Source organism: Perna viridis, chromosome 5, assembly GCF_037379345.1.
Source record: "Perna viridis isolate PV_CMFRI_1.1 ecotype Kerala chromosome 5, ASM3737934v1, whole genome shotgun sequence".
Lineage (NCBI taxonomy): Eukaryota > Metazoa > Mollusca > Bivalvia > Mytilida > Mytilidae > Perna > Perna viridis.
In genome coordinates, this window is record NC_142449.1 from 14,581 (window position 1) to 32,897 (window position 18,317).

General features: G+C 31.8%; 3 long non-coding RNA genes across 15 annotated transcripts; 2 read left to right on the plus strand and 1 right to left on the minus strand.

Annotated features, from left to right (window-relative positions):
• The first annotated feature begins 1,052 nt into the window (after positions 1 to 1,052).
• Positions 1,053 to 3,792, plus strand: LOC148615484 (uncharacterized). Its single transcript, XR_015921990.1, has 2 exons — positions 1,053 to 1,635; positions 2,078 to 3,792. It is a non-coding gene; the product is annotated as an uncharacterized LOC148615484 (long non-coding RNA).
• A 3,218-nt stretch (positions 3,793 to 7,010) lies between these two features.
• Positions 7,011 to 8,584, minus strand: LOC148615485 (uncharacterized). The gene is made up of 2 exons (XR_015921989.1): positions 8,446 to 8,584; positions 7,011 to 8,111 (listed from the first exon to the last, which is right to left on the minus strand). It is a non-coding gene; the product is annotated as an uncharacterized LOC148615485 (long non-coding RNA).
• On the plus strand, positions 8,577 to 18,077 carry LOC148615486 (uncharacterized). 13 transcript variants are annotated; one of them, XR_015921977.1, is made up of 4 exons: positions 9,206 to 9,345; positions 12,139 to 12,252; positions 14,598 to 14,668; positions 15,699 to 18,077. It is a non-coding gene; the product is annotated as an uncharacterized LOC148615486 (long non-coding RNA). The 13 variants fall into 13 exon arrangements; XR_015921981.1 differs by lacking the exon at positions 14,598 to 14,668 and adding an exon at positions 11,688 to 11,949 and having other exon boundaries at positions 9,225 to 9,345; positions 12,139 to 14,410; XR_015921980.1 differs by lacking the exons at positions 9,206 to 9,345; positions 14,598 to 14,668 and adding an exon at positions 8,577 to 8,981 and having other exon boundaries at positions 12,139 to 14,410.
• The last annotated feature ends 240 nt before the right edge of the window (positions 18,078 to 18,317 follow it).

Genomic DNA, 18,317 nt, shown 5'->3' on the forward strand with positions numbered 1-18,317 from the left:
TTTATCAATACCAGTTAGTTTTATGGCTTATGTAAAGTATATATTATTATAGTCTGTGTATGAAATGTGCTTTCAGTGAATTATTTCGTCAATACCATTTGATAGCGTAATCAAGAGACCCAAGGTTATAGCGGTAATCAAAAGAATGTGATCTAGGGACAAAGACCAGACATGGACAACAGACATACAAAACAAAGAACTCAGAGTAACTAAAATCATACATACGAAATAACAAAAGCAAATGAGCAACTCGGATTTCACTTAAAACTGGGAGCATGGACCAGGGGGACCGGTAGGATAAGCGTCCTCTTCTTTTCTAGAAACACCCGCCGAGTTGCTTATAAAAAGCCAGGTAGACAAACGAGGAAAGGAAAACTATGACCCGTTGAACAAATCAGTTGTCATGGTGCTTATGGATACACCATAACGATCCACGAGTTCATGATGATGACCATAAAACTTCTGTAGTGATGACTTCAATCTTGTAACAACATAACCCTGTTCAAGAAGCCTATTCTATTAGACAGTTCTAGTGCGATACAAAAAAAAAATGCGTAGTTTCGGCAAGCTCTGGCAAAACGTATGAGTTGTGATATGAACACTCCATACGCAGGTGCCGAAGGGACGTTGCCACCGATGAAAGGAAGGAAAGTTGACAATTGGGAATGAAAAGTCATCACGTTTGTCGTAAAGTTTGGTCAATTGTTTTCCTTTACCATCGATTTCTAAGTGTAGGTCAATATTAAAATTACTTCATCGAGAAGAGTTGTATACATCTACAAACTTTACAGACTTATATTTAAGCAATTAGAGTAATTTTGCAATCAAATATCAAGTAATGTCGAAAACTCGAATCAATGTATATAACTACTAAAGTAGTTTTTAACCGCAAAAATAACTTTAATTTACGCTTCATTGATTTGCTTTATGGAAAGTAAAATCAAAAGAGTTAGAGAAAAAAGTATTGATATTTGATTTTTATCTTCATCAAAATGAGAAGGAACATGAATTTATTTATTTATTTATTTTTTTTTTTTTTTGAAATTCTAAAACAAATAAATAAGAATGTTAAATAGAGAAATAAAAATGAAATTAAAAACTTACTCTTTCTTTTAAATTTGATGAGTTCAATTTACCTTATCTAAGTCTTGCAAATGTACGATATATTTTTAAAATTCATCATGCGTTAGATTTCGTCATAAAATGATTTGGCTTATATTATTTTTCAAGTTTCAGTTCGTGCACTTTTTTTTTAAATTTTTGTGAAAATTTAAGAAATTTTTGACTTTTCAAAAGCTTATGTTTGCTTTTTTAGCCATAAACAGGAACGCGTCTAAGTCTGATTATATGAAATTACCACACGGGATATATTGTGCTGTCCCTTGATTTAATCCACAAATTACCTAAAGAGCTTTTTTCTCCATGTTACAGTTTCTCTGTATCTACTTTTTAGCTGGTACACTGTAATGTACATGTTTATTGAAATTATTTGATGCGTTCAATCACTGTATAAAAAGTATATGTCTAAAATCAAAATAAGGTGTGGTTTTAAGGGATTTGTTTAGATGGAATTTTTTGTCGCTGTTTTGTTGTTTATTACTTGTTTTCATCTATTGGTTTAATTGAAAATAAAAGGTAAGATTTATTGATAGTCTTACTGTTTCCTGACATTTAAACTTTGTAATCCAGCACTTAAAACCAATTAATTTTATCAGACGTGTAATTTGTGGGATATACATGATCGGTACGTTTTTTTAAAGTGTTCTATATCATATAGAGCAAAATACTAAACGTCGTATTTATCATGATCCAGACGCAATAATAATAGGATAATTAATTGGAAAAAAGTGAATAAACAAAATATGATCACGAGTGCCGGAGAACGCCTATATGTAATGTGGGTGCAGAATTGTTCTTTTCACGAGTCGCCATATTTTGATTATTCACGATTACCAATCGAATATTCTATTTATTATATAGATATATAGAGTTAGTAAATCACTGCTATCTGTATAATAATACTTTAGTGTATTAGCCCCTGTAGTCACGTTCGTTTGTTTGTTTTTTTCTTTTGTAGGAGTTCATAGATTTGTATGGTCTGGTTTTGACTTATATGATTTTAGACTTTGTATATGATGGACGGACCTCATCCGTTGCATGGCAAGCTTTTTATGACTTGGTAACATACATTGTAGGAGTACGAAAACATGTAAAACATGTAGGCGCGAGTGTACTAAATAACAATATAATACAAAGTCCAGACTGTCTTAGATTATCTCTTGTTTTCGACATCAATCTGCTTTAAAAATACAATTTATTTTGGAGCATGAAATAAAGGATAATGTGTTTCTACGGACGTCGTTTGAGACATTTTGAATTGATCAACATGTACCTGTAAATCATTTCATAATTGCCTTTGAGGGTCTATTAGTGTAGTATAAATGTAGATGTTATCTGAAGTGACAAAGTTTGAGAATCAAGACCATTGCATGATTATTTGCAATATCCTACAGATTGTTCGAAGACATCTTATTGCAAATTATTCCTTAATACATAGAAACAAATGTTTTGAAGACCTGATTAATAGCCTAGATTTATCTGTTATAATACAGCCCAAAATGTAAGGGAAAGTACGTGTATATGGAGAAACATTTACGGAGTGAATAGCCTTTTTATATTGTTTTTAACAGAAGCTATATCTTACTAATCTACCGAGACCTGCTTCAGAGGAAAGTAAAGCGCTGTATAAAATCCGGAAGCTATTTAATTACATCGAATGCAGGACATTTTTGACCAGTGGATGCTCATTGGAGTAGGACATTTTAGCGTAAGATATTTCGGGATCGGGAAGCGGTGGTCTGGGGAAGGGAAGTGTGGATTAAATATCCCCCTGTCCAGCCCCTCGATACTGAATAAACGTTTTTTCTGCAAAGGCTAGCAATTGAGTGCTAAATTTATATATTATCAGTCGGAACGTCACTCTGTCACACTCTCTTAGGCTTCAACATCCTTAGCTGAAATGCATGGAAAAGTTAGCATGACTGACTTATCGGGAAGACGTACTGATTTTTTTAGGAAAATTCCTTTTGATAAAATTGAATATGTAATACGCTGAACTAGATATTTTTGTGGTATTAACGCTGATACATCATTTCTTGATAAATATAATAATTTGTATTGCATAATTGCTCAGAAATGGATGGATTTGACATTATCGAGTCCGATCCACTGCATTCAAGAACTGCTGGATCCTATGTGGAATCTATTCTAATACATAGTAACCAGGTTGTGAATAAAGCTATAGTGCATGATAAGACCAATATAAACAAAACTATAAGTACGAACATTAATGGTACTGTAAGCCAAAAAAGATTATTAGAATCTGATACAGATGCAGATACACCCACAAAACTCAAACCTAATGACAATAGATCAAATAGCTTTCTGAACTCTGTGATTCAAATACAGAGATGAGTGAGCTCAAAGTGATCGTTCTTGGTCAAACAAATGGTACATGTATAAACAATATGCGTATTTCCTAAACAGAACATATAAATACATTGGAAAATAACATGTCAAAAGTATTAGCAGTAGTGCTCATAGAGCGAAAAGTGAAACATGAAGTCGATCAAATGAAACGGGAGTTTAACTCACAATAAAATGATTTGAAAGACCAAATGTCCACGCTGGAAGCAAAAGTCTATGGTGTTAAACAATTGTACGCGTAAATCGAAACTGTCCAACATGAAAGTTGTAAAGGCGCGAATCCAAAAAAATGGGAAAGTACGACAACATATTTGTCATGTATTGTAGACAATGTTTTTGTACAACAGGGTCCTTGAAAACTAATGTAGCATTGGCACTCATTGACCTACTTAAAACTTTCACCCGTTTTAAAATTAAAGATCTCACGGCCTTTAACCACTTTGACAGAATCAATGTCTTCTTCTTCTTCTCGTTTTATCCATTTTCTTGCGTAGTCCTCCACGGCATCCTGAAGATGTTGATATTGCTCTAAGTTGTACCTCTCTCGATACAACTGAAAATCATTTAGGAGATTTATTCTTAGACTTTTTAGTAGACGTAAATTTTTGTGTCTTAAATGGTCGCCTTGGGATCCAGAATAATTTCACATGTGTGTCAAAGAAAAGAAACTCAGTCGTTGACTACGTTTTAGTTCCATACGAAAGTTTGCCAATAGTATTGGAATTTAAAATAAATACAATGTCATATTGGATTGAGAAACATAGCATGTGTGTGCCTGGCAAGCGTCCAGACCATTCTCTACTTGGATAAAAATTATTCTTCCCGATGAAGCGGCTGTCATTGAGAATGATGGACGTGTTTGAGTTGATACTTCAAAATTATCAGCAGAGGTTTTGAATTCTCACATTAAGAGACTTCAAGATACTATACATCGCATTGAAAATGCACTCTTAATAAACAAAAGTGTAAATAAAGCGTATGATACATTTGTTAACTTTCTAATGAATGAAATGGATTTAGGTGGAACAGTGAAAAGTTCAAACACTTCTCATACCATGAACAGTAAAACCAAATTTATGTATAAGCCTTGGAATGACATGTTACAAGATAAATGGAATGCTGCCAATAGTAAAGAAAAAAACTGTTGTTTAAATGTACTCAGCACACAAACATTAAGCGTAACTGAAAGAAGAATACTGCCTTGCGCGTGATGATTTTGATAAACGTTTACGAAAATTTAAACGATAGTATCAAATTAATTTCCAGGATATTTTATTTGATGGACTGGAAAAACCTAATTCTAGAGACTTTTGGAGACATATTGGTAAAATTTGAATTTCTTATGACAGAAAATATACAATACTATTAGAAGTAATAGATGAGAACGGTGGAATTATAACAGACCGCGATAGTGCATTAAAACGATGGGAATCAGACTATCATAAATTGTTGAATGACGTATCCGACGATTCACTGTATGACGACTGTAATTTGGAAATCATCAAGATACAAAGTATACAGGATTCTGCAAATGAGGACACAGTATAGGATTTTGCATGTCTGAATGAACCTATTTCACGCTATAAAGTTGAAGAAGCCGTGAAACATTTGACGTTGCGTTAAGCCGCTGGTATTGACAGTATTCCGTCAGAAGTCCTGATGAAAATTACCAGTGTTGATATGTTACATAAAATATAAACATTTTGTTTTGATAATAGTGTGTCGCCTCTTCAATGGAAACAAGGAATTATTAATCATATTGTTAAACCAAATAGTACTGATATTCGGTTATCGCTTACTTACCGCGGTATAATTTTATTATCAGTGTCATGTAAAACGTATTGTGATATCTTAAATCATAGATTTGTGTATTGGATAAAAGATTCGGAGTCATTGGTTGATGAACAATGTGGATTTCGTAGTAAACGAAACTGTTTGGATCATATCTATAGTTTATACACAATATTGAATGATCGTTACATGTAACTGTCACGTCTTTCTACTTTCGCCTGTTTTATTGATTTAAGGAAGACGTTCGAAAATGTTATCAATAATTGTTTATGGTTCAAATTACCAAAATATGGTATGAATGGTGGGATAAAATAAAGCAATCAAAATATTATTTGTTTATGTAAAATAATTATCAACCAAAATTTAGAAGGACCTCAACACGATGCCAAGAGAGAAGTTTATAGATCCTTCACTTTGAAAGATTAATGAAGGGAACAAGGTTATAGCAGTAATCTAAAGAATGCAATCCAGGGACAAAGACCAGACATAGTAAACAGACACACACTACAAAGAACATAACGTAACTAAAATCATATATACAAAATGAAGTATGCATTTGACTTATTTGGAAAATATAACACATATCAATAAATGTGTCCATCTATTCCATATGAAAAAGAAGGAATACGATAAAAAATAATATATAGAATTATGTATAAAAAAATACAAAAGTTTGAGAAAATCCCCTTTTATTATTCATATCAAAAATGAAAATAACTAGAGTTTTATGTGCAGGTGTATGTGTTCTAGGTCTTGAGTTTGTAAGAACCTTAAAATTGTTTGAAAATAAAACCTTTTAATTGATTCGAATATAATTACCAATAACTTGATGGTCTCTTTTATTTATCATTTGAAATCAATTAAAAACTGATTGTACTACATTGCCATGGACAGATGTTTGGCAAAATTAAAGAGGCCTAATACCTTTGACAGATATTTGAGTTATTTACTATGGTCATCACAATTGATTTTTAAAATGGAAGCCTATTGCTATAGCAAACGAGACATCCAAATGATTTCATTTTGTTATTTAAGAAAAGAAAAATATTATACATAGTTCTGAATAGGGTGACTGTAAGAGATGTATGGTTTCATATTTTATTTTTAATCAAATTCACTGAAAAAAATCCAAAAAAAATGGATTTCCCGGTATAAAATGTGTCATGGAAATTTTATTTGTTGTTAAAATTCGTAGGCATAGCAGTTTTCTGATGGGCAAAATAGCAGAGATTTTAGAAATATAAAGGACGAGAACATCCATTGGGATTATCATGCTGGGTTTCTAGCTTTTATGCATCTTGTTGGCTGACATTTGTCCCATCACATTTTGCAAATACTTTTTGATAAATTTTGAATATCGGGTCTCGAATCGGTATGATATGGGACAAATGTGCATATCCGGCGATATCACGATATGTTAAATAAATCTATAATTTTTGAAAGGTTTATTAATACGGATAAAGAACCTATATTTTTTTCAAGCAGATGTATTTTGTGTTGACATTCCTTAAAAAATAAATATACAGTTTATTTCGATTTAAATATATAAAGCCTATTCATTTTATTATACGGAAAAAAACGAAAATTTAATTAAAATAATATAGAAAAAAAGTAGAAATGTAATAATTTAATTGATCATAACAATTATGAAAAAACGTAAAGCGTGATTAAGACTCATTTAAACAGGATAAATTGTACGATTGTTAGAAAACTAATTCATGCAAGAACAAGAAAAAAGTATAATCATATTATTTGACAAATCGACAATAGATCAAGAAGTACCAAATTATGTGTTTAAAGACATCACAATCAATATGGAAATGTACTTCGTCTTCAATCTCGAAGTGACAAGGCGGACAGAGTCTCCGATTTAACACGATTGCTGGTGAACCAAATGTGTTCTTCTTGAATCGTTTTTTTATCTTGATTGATTTTTTTTTTCAGGGTCGTTCTTTCATATTTCCAACTCTTCAATAAGTGTATAATTGTCGTCTTCATATACCTTAAAAGAATTTCGGTATTAGACTTGTCAAAAATTGTTTGTGTTATTGTCGCAATATAAAGATAACAGAGCTCTCCTAAAAAAGCCATTTTGAAAAGATAAATGAAACACTACATGTACATACAAATAAAATATAAATAAAATGTAAACAAGTTAAAGAATTTGTGCCAAATTTGGGCCTTACAGTCTTCGTCATATGTAATGCATGACATATACCCTGACCATGCAAGTTTGTCGGTCAGGTACAATACATGTACCCCGAAGGCTGGTTCTATCCACAATTGTTAATGTACCTACTTTCATTAGTTACAGTCTTACAGCTACCAATGTCCCTGTAAGGGTCTGTTGTGTGAGATACCTTAGTCATACATGCATGTACGTGCACGTAAATGTATGATTAACCAGTGTATACGTACGATTTTTATTTTTTTTTTCATTTTCCATCTAGCTATAAAATGTCAAATTATTGTGGATCATCAAATATATTTCCTTCAATAAGACTTATCACACAGCTTTCGCTGGCCGGGTCATTCCTCGCAGGATTAATTTAGGGCTTTAACTAGTACACGATGTATGGTAGATCGAAACAGTTCATCTAGGTGTTATTAGGTGGCATAGAGGATCAAGTTAATGATGCATGTCACAACAAATCAATATTACACAAACGTCTCAGAATGTGACGACTCTATTCGTTGCACTCCTCTATGGAATAAAACGGATCCGATATCAACTTATAGATGGGTCTTAAAAATTCCCAACGATGTTAGAGCTGTCAACTTTATACACTCTTTAGTAATTATACAGATAGCAGTGATTTACTGATTCTATATATCTATATAATAAAAAGAATAATCGATTGGTAATCGTAAATAACTGAAGTATGGCGACTAGTGCCAAGAACAATTCTGCACGCACATTACATATAGGCGTTCTCCGGCACTCGTGATCATATTTCATTTATTCACTCTTTACAATTAATTATCCTATTATTATTGCGTCTGGATCATGATAAGTAGAACTTTGAGTATTTTGCTATATATAATATGGAATACTTTAAAATCGTACCGATCATGTATATCCTACAAGTCTGACAAAATAATTGGTTTTATGTGCTAGATTACAAATTTTAAATGATAGAAAACTGTCAAACTAACAATAAATCTTACCTTTTATTTTCAAATAAACCAATAGATGAAAACAATTAATAAACAACAAAACAGCGACATAAATTACATCTAAACAAATCCATTAAAACCACACCTTATTTTGATTTTAGATATATTCTTTTATACAGTAATTGAACGCATCAAATAATTTCAATAAACATGTACACTACAGTGTACTAGCCGAAACATACATACAGAGAAACTGTAACATGGGTAAAAAAAGCTCAATAGGTTACTTGTGGATTAATCACAATTCATCCCGTGTGGTAATTCAATTTAATAAGACTTAGACGCTTCCCTGTTTATAGGTAAAACAAAACAAACATAAGCTTTTAAAAAGTCGAAAATTTCTGAATTTTTCACAAAAATTAAAAAAAAGTGCACAAACTGTAACATTGAAAAATAATATTAGCCTAATAATTTTGATTACGACATTTAACGCATGATGAATTTTAAAAAAACATATCGTACATTTGCAAGACTTAGTAACGAGAATCAGATAAAGTAAATTGAACTCATCAAATTTAAAGGAAATAGTAAGTTTTTAATTTCAATTTTTTTTTCTCTATTTAGCATTTTTATTTGTTTGTTTTAGAATTTCAAAAATCTTCATGTTTCTTTTCATTTTGATGAAGAAAACATCAAATGTCAATACTTTTTTTCTCTACCTCTTTTGATTTTACTTGCCATAAACCAAATCAATGAGGCGTAAATTAAAAATATGTTTGCGGTTAAAAAGTACTATAATGTTGAAATAATTGTTTTCTTTGATATCACTTTGTTACCCGTGTACAAAATGTTGGGAAAAGTGACAAGTAGTTATCTACATTGATTCGAGTTATGTAGTATTCGATATATTTACTTGATATTTGATTGCAAAATTATTCTAATTGCTTGAATGTAAGTCTAGCGACATTTATTTTTATAAACAGTTGTTCTTTGTATTTTCTGAAAGGAAGTAATTGTGCTTGCAATGATAAATAAATCAGTACAAATTGAGATATAATGCTAGCCCAATATGTTTTTGATTTTAAGTTCTAGTAGGTTTCAGTCTTTTTAGTATTTTCAATTCTGGAGTTAATAGTCATACATGTACTAATTTATATCAAATGACATAATGCTTTTAATAATGATTTTTTTAAGGTATTCGGAGACTATTTTTTTTTTCATTTCTTTTGATTACAGAATCAACAGGTTTTTCTTTTACATTTCTTAAAATTAAAACATACACATATATATTATTCGAAATTGATTACCTGTGTGCTTTGCAAAATGTTATGGGACAAATTTCAGCCAACTAGATGTATAAAAGCTAAAAATCCAGCGTGATAAGCCCAATGGATGTTTTCGTCCTTTATGCTGCTATGCCTATGAATTTTAACCACAAATAAAATTTCCAGCACACAGTTTCTACCGGGAAATCCATTTTTTCTCGATTTTTTCCGTGAATTTAATTAAAAATAAAATATGAAACCTTATATCTCTTATAGGAAAACAGACGTTCACTTTATTCAGAAATATGTATAATATTTGACTTTTCTTAAATAAAAACAAATGAACTCATTTGGATGTCTCGTTTGCTATAGAAATGTCAATAGGCTTCCATTTTAAAATCAATTGTGATGACCATAGTAAATAACTCAAATATCTGTCAAAGGTATTAGGCCTCTTTAGTTTTGCCAAACCTTTGTCCGTGCGCAACGTAGTACAATCAGTTTTTAATTGATTTCAAATGTTACATAAAAGAGACCAATAAATTATTGGTAATTCTATTCAAATCAAGTAAAAGGTTTTATTTTCAAACTATTTTAAGGTTCTGTCAAAGTCAAACTCAAGGTCTAGAACACACACTTGCACATAAAACTCTAATTATTTTCATTTTCATTTTTTTTTACATGAATAATAAACGGGGATTTATCAAACTTTTGTACTTTAATACATAATTCTACATATTATTTTTTAACGTATTCCTTCTTTTTCATGGAATAGATGGACACATTTATTGATATGTGTTATATTTTCCACATAAGTCAAATGCATACTTCAACTATAACATTGGTTCCCTTGATTACTCTTTCAAAGTAAAGGATTTATAAAATTCACTCTTGGCATCGTGTTGAGAACCTTCTAAATTTTGGTTGATAATTATTTTACATAAACAAGTAATATTTTGATTGCTCTGATTTATCCGTGTCGTGGGTATGTACTCTCTCCACAAAAACTCATTTATTATACTTTAAATATTTTGGTTCAATTCTATTAACTGTCCCAAGAACGTTTAATAACATTTTTAATTAAATACTTTTGTACTTGCCATTGTATTTTTTTAGACCAATTCTATAATTACAAAAATATGATGTGCATAATAAAATTACAAATTATTTCAGATAAGTACAGAAATACATTTTGAAGTATAAAAATATAAACCTTTCCAGATGTTCCAGTTTAAACTTTATTTCTATTTGTGTATGTGGGCGTCCTATATCTTGTTTTTGGAAATCCTTATAAGATTCCACAACGTATTGGATGAGCGATCCTGTACTATCATACATATATCGTATATTAATATGGTAGAGTCTGGTACGAATTAATAATTCCAAGACGAATAAGTACTGAGTGTAACTTTTATTATGATAGTATAAGCGAGGATCTCAGAATATACAACATGTTCAAATATATACTGTTCAATTATATAAGATACATCCTTAAATCAATGTGAGTCTGGACATTTTATGTGTCCAGTTTACTGGCCTTGCGTTTGATGTACTGACCCATTTTATTATTTAAGTACAAGTATTTTTGTCCTCCAGGTATCAATACATTACTTGTTTTTCACCGGGATATTTTTTATACATGTGCATTTACTGACACATCCATTGTTTAGTCTTAGGTATTTTTGCTATTGCATATTCTTAAAGTCATTAACAAATTCTTCCCTTTCTCAAAAATAACAATTTAATCAATAATGTCTTAACACTGTTCTATCACATTAAGTTACAACCCTAGATTTAACCTGCGAAGAGCAATATATTCAAATAGCCCAGCTTGCCGAGTGTTCTAGCGCGTTGAACTCAGTACAGGAGGTGTTGCCATAGATGTCATAGCGGTACGAGTTCGAACCCCGCGGAGTGATCAACCAAAAAAAAAAAGAAGCGTAGTGAATAGAGTAGTCACACTCTAAGACGTATGTATGATATTGATTTGTTGTGACATGTGTCGTTAATTGATCCTCTTCCTTACAGTATGAAACACAATATGAGGTGTCCTGTACTGCCATACTTTGTTTATTAAGTTACAACCCTAGATTTATCCTAAGAGGAGAAATGGCCCGGCCAACGAAAGCTATGCTTTCATATAGCCTAGCTGGCCCAGTGGTCTAGGGTGCTGGAATTTATGCAGGCGGTGTTACCATAAACATGACATCAGTACGAGTTCGAGTCCTGCGGACTGAACGGCTAAAATTGACAGTTCTGACATCGTTGGAAAATGTGTAGACATATTTATGTATTTATATTTCCATATGTTATTTCATGATGAAGAAGCAACATAAACATAACATAAACGTATTGCTTTAAGATTTATTTTCAAGTTTTCCATACATATTTTGATTGGCATCTACTGAAAATATTGTTAATATTGAGTCGAAAGTCAAGTACATTATAACACATTTAATTATATTTGTATATATTTCAGTACCATAGATATTTTAGAATCAAGAGAGCTTGGATGCATGAATGGGGAATATTCGTCATTTTAATCAATTACGACATATAATGGAAAACTTTCTTTTTTTTTAATTTTTTTGAAGTATGTATATTCTAAAGATTTATAGAAGTGTCTTTTGAAGTTTGTATTGAATATTCGCTTTGTTTTAGAGTATTTTCACTAACACTTGCGTCATCCGTAAGAGATCGTTTTCACTAAATTCTGTCATGAAAGGAAGTGGTCTGGAACTTCAAGTTTAGAAAAAAATGTAGTTGGTGCCGTTGTGGTTTTCAGATTTGGGTCTTAATGATGTTATATTGTATATTCAACGATTCAATGAATACTTTGTTCACACAAATCACCATTAGCTCACGGATTTTCTAGTGTAATAAACAGAGATAGGCCAACATACTTTTAATAGCAGGTCAACTGGTTCAATAATGTTTGATTCATTATTAGCTGGTAAACTTTATGGCATGATACAACGTAAAGCAGTGTAAACTTTGAAACTAAGTAAATTTAATTTGAAAATCACCTGTTTTATATTCATCAACATGTGATGTATTTTTAAAGATGATATTGGTGTTTACGATAGACTTAGTTAAAGGAAAAGACCATGTTATTGTGCAAGCCATAAATATCGAAACTCATCTGTAAAACGATCATGAAAAAATAATGTAAAAAAAAATATTTCCTTTTCCCACTTAATTATTCGCTATTTATAATAAGGGAATTTGAATTTTCTGTGCCTGTGTGCGCCACTATGATCGTTTGAGCTGTGATATCAAGAAGTCAGTTTGTAAAAAGGAAGTAAATAGTTTATTGATTACGACGTCCGAAGAAAGCGCAAATTTTTCCCTACAATTTCAACTAAAACAATACAGAAATGCAGAAATGCAGGGTTTGTAGCTAGAAAGCTTGTATGGCTGAGGAAAATCCGATGACTGTTCGTGTTGGCGGTCAAAAACGTTTTGAATATATCTCTTTTATCACTTGTGCAGCTGTAAGCTTGACAAGAGAGCATGTTTTGGTGATCAGAAAAAAAACATGATCGTACAACTATTTACGGAATATTACTTGTTTATACATTATATGTACAGTACTTGTATCAATACCTATCCGACTAAGTGACTCATGAGCTAATCGGAAGCTATCGGTGAAAATCAATACAGTCTGTTATTATGATCTCCCTTCAGATAGAAGAGTTCTGCAATATGCTACCAAAGTATTTTTCAAAGATTTCGAATTTTGCATATCTTGTGCATTTTGAAAAAAAAAACGCATTTTGAATTAAAAGTTTACATGGGAATGGTTTTTAACAACAGTCTAACTTCATACAAAGATGGTCTTTCCCTTTAATGATATTCAACTGCTTTAATATTGCTAGAGCTAAAAAAACTCTGAAAACAGATCGTGATAAAATGTCATCTTTAAAACTATAGACTTCGATAACGTTTTCAGTATCAAACTAGTCTTAACTTATGAAAGAGTAATCAAGGGAACCAAGGTTATAGCGGTAATAAAAAAAAATGAAATTCAAAAACAGAGACCAGGAAAGTTGACAATTCTGAATGAAAAGTCATCACGTTTGTCGTAAAGTTTGGTCAATAGTTTTCCTTAACCATCGATTTCTAAATGTAGGTCAAGATATGAGGCTGACTCCACAGTGTCTGTAGTATCCTTAATCTCAAGTTCTTTGGGGTAGATGCCATGTATCAAATCCACGAAATTAGGATTGTTTAAAGATAACACGTCATCTATATAGCAGAAACTATGATTACAGCATCTAGCCAAACAATATTCTTTCTTTCGGATCACATCAGCTATAAAGTCAGCCTCATAAGAGTGAAGGAATAGGTCAGCAAGTAAAGGAGCACCATTTTTTCCATTGGAATGCCGACCGTTGAAAAACACGTCCAACACAGTGAACAAATATATTGCCGATTAAAAATTCCAGCATTTTGTAAATATCTTTCTCTGTATACTTGGTAAATGATTTGGAATAATTTCTTACAAGTATGAGGAATATCTACCAAGAACTATATGTTTGTATCTAGGTGTACCATCTTTTTTGGAAAAACAACGATGTATACAGTCGGGATTTTAACTGAGTATGGGGAATAGATGTACTGTGTTGAAAAATCATTGAACTGATTATCTCCAAAAGATCTTTTTCGAATTGTTCAGGACCCACATTGAATTAATACCACTACGGGAGTAACAAGTGTTGTGGTAGGACAGCAGACCCTCTTTGACAGTTGTGAGTATAGAAGTTAAAAGTTTTAAAAGAGGTTTGGTGGTACATTTTGCTATGAAAAATGTACGATTCAGCTATGAAACGTTGTTTGTATTGATTCTTGTGGAGTTTAGGAATCCAGTACATAGAAAGTATTTCACAATCATCTTCCTTGGTAGAGACGTTCCTATGAAACACTTTTCTCTTTCAGTTTTACAAATGATGATCAGAATTAAAGAGTCATTGAATTTGAAAACAAAACATTCCAAGATAAGTAATATGGTAAGCGTATATGCTAAAAAAGGTGTCCTAGCAAATTTGATACCAGCCCTAATAAAAACTCGTATTCTTACATCCATCTAGTGCCTTGCTTTGCCAACGAGATATAATATTTGTAACTTTGATTTCTTGATTTTCTAGATCCTTCAATCTTAGTTTCTGCTATATAGATGACGTGTTATCTTTAAACAATCCTAATTTCGGGGATTTGATACATCGCATCTACCCAAAAGAACTTGAGATGAAAGATACTACAGATACTGTGAAGTCAGCCTCATATCTTGACCTACACTTTGAAATCGATGGTAAAGGAAAACTATTGACCAAACTTTACGACAAACGTGATGACTTTTCATTCAGAATTGTCAACTTTCCTTTCATCTGTGGCAACATCCCTTTGGCTACTGCGTATGGAGTGTTCATATCACAACTCATACGTTATGCCAGAACTTGCCGAAACTACGTAGACTTTTTGTGTCGCGCTAGAATTCTAAAAATAGGCTTCTGGAACAGGGTCATGTTGCTACAAGATTGAAGTCATCACTACAGAAGTTTTATGGTCGTCTATAGAAAAGCAGAGGACGCTTACCCTACTGGTGCACCAGGTCCATGCTCTTAGTTTTTAGTGGAATCCGAGTTGCTCATTTACTTTTGTTACTATATATGTATGATTTTAGTTACTTTATGTTCTTTGTTGTGTATGTCTGTTTTCCATGTCAGGTCTTTGTCCCTGGATTACATTCTTTTGATTACCGCTATAACCTTGGTTCCCTTGATTACGCTTTGACCATGTTTGCTTCTGTTCTTCAGTTATGATTAGGAATTTAGCTTAAAAAAAGGGAAGCATTATATTAGTACATGCGTGGTGTAATTTGACAGGTGTAATTATGTGGCAAAACAAGAATCACGAAAAGCATTAACAGGATATCAAAATACACAAACAAAACATAAAGATCTTCAAAGAGAAAAATAATAACGGAAACTATATCGTTTTTATTATCTCATCAGACCTTTTACATTTTTATATTTGTAGCATCACTTAGGAGTTGCAACTTCTTACAAGAGAATATGGTCAAAGGACGAGATACATATCCAAATACATAGAAAAAAGTGTATATTTGGTTTACTTGTGATTTAGTTTCTATAGTGTCATTATCTTTCACGCGTGTGTATTCCGTATAAATCCATTTTAATTTAATTCGGTCAATAAAGGAAGAGAAGTGAAATTTTAGTCTTGAGTACAAAATTCAAAAGTACTTTGGTGGTAGACGTTTTAGTTTATAAATGCGATTATTTATTATGGGATTATGACAAGTGTGATGTATTCTGTTCGTTTAGGAAACAACATAACAACCGTTCATGTTCATCTTTATGTGATTGTAACAAATCTAGAAAGTCAATGACTACAGGTAAAACACGTTATAAGAATTACTATATCACAAAACATATATAGAAAGGTCTGAAAAATTCCCAACGATGTTAGAACTGTCAAATTTGCGATTCAAATTTTTGGTCGTTCCCTCCGCGGGACTCGAACTCGTACCGCTGTGACATCTATGGCAACACCGCCTGCACAAAGTCCAGCGCTCTAGACCACTCGGCCAGCTGGGCTATATAAAAATATAGTTTTCGCTGACCGGGTCTTTCCTCCTCGTAGGATGAATCTAGGGCTGTAACTTAGTATACGAAATATGGTAGTAAGGGACAGTTCATTTAGATGTTATTATGTAGGATAGAGGAACAAATTAATGATGCATGTCACAACAAATCAATATTATACAAACGTCTCAGAATGTGACGACTCTATTCACTACACTGCTCCATCGGATCAAATTGATACAGGGAAGATATGTATAGATCGGGATGTGGTAATTGTCGATGCCTTTAGATACAAAAGTGTATGTGTGTATCTATAATTAAATGATATGGCAAAATATTCAAACAAAATACAGATCGGTCGATTTAATGTTACATTTGATAATGTGTTTATAAAGATGCAGTGCAATGCAGATATATCGATACTCTTTGTTTTATACTATTCTTAAATGTTGCTACTACTTAATACTGGTTAACAATAATTGCAGACTCTTCCTATTCCAGGCGTAAAATACGAAACAAATAAATCAGCGATGTGGAAAGATATATTTTTAAGTAATATATTTACAGTAATACATTTAACAATATGCTGGTTCATTTTTGTGTTTTACATCAGGTAGATTGTAATCGTTATGCAGATGAATTCAAATATGCTTTTTTAATTTTCCAAAGAAATATTATCTTTTCATCATAATGATAGTTTACATGATATTTGCACATAATTGTGGCAGATTAAACTATCTCTTAAACATCTCATTTGAATATACTCTGCATACACGAACTTTTTTTAATGAAAAAAAATGATGAAAAAGAATTGGAATGTAAGTAAATGGTCAGAGAAATTAAAGTCGTTAACTGTTGATTGATTGGTATGGATACGGCCTCATTGACGTGTATTGGCTTGTGCCGTTACTCCTTTTCAGAAAAATATTACACAATTGTGTGCATTGAAACCGTTCGAACATTTCAGGAACATTTAGATATAACCAATTGAAACTTAAGAATAATTCAGCAATTTTTACTGTATTGAATATAAGTGTACCAATAAAATGATCGTTCCTTGTTTTACTAAGAAATCTGCCGATTTGTTCTTCTGATGTCAAATCCAAATTTAAAGATTAATCAATTTATGAAATAATGGAAACAATCATGCTAAATTGCAAACAAAAAAATAAGAATTAAGACGAGACGGTTAAACACTCATGCAATACAAGTTTCGAGACAAAAAATATAGGAATAATAATAATAATAATAATAATAATAAAACAACTGTAAAATTCAAAACACAACAGAAGCTGAATGTAAATATATGGAATGGAAACAAGAATTTGTGCATTAAAATTAACAATAACCATTGAAAAGGAGATAAATATATAGTTATTATATAGGGTAAACTGTTCACTTTTCCCAACGCCCTTTGCCACATTTCGCATTCTAATGCTCCAGACCTGATCCTGCATTGCCCGAAATGATATTCCCAATATCTCATTATCTATCTAAATTCAACATAGACCCATAAATCATAAACAGGAATCATTAATGCTTCGAATTTGTCTGATTTTTTACAATCATTTCACCGGTAATACATTTTTCCATTTTTAATTGACGTAAAAATGTTTTTGTATCAATGCCTTTCTGATAAATATCACGCTCAATGTTCAATGCTCCCTCATTGCCCCAGATTCCATGCCAAAGACTCCTTTACCCAATACTTTATTAACTGTTTTGAAATTTGCCCCATGAATGTACTATAAGTTCACATAAAATGGGATAAAATCAAACGAACTTTAACCTGAAATAAAATACAATTACTTGACGAACCACTTAATTATAAGTTACGAATATCTTTCCCAGATTGCTTCAAAAGAATGTGCACCAATCCTTAAAGAGAGAAGAATAAAAAAGAATACTGTTTTGCCTACAAGTAATAAAAGAAATTAGTATAAGTAGAGTAAAAAGGGAAGCTACGGTTAGAACAATAATCATTACAAGGTGCAAAAAGGAAAACTCCAGTATATACAACACATCAAATTATACAAATCGAAAAGACCAAAAA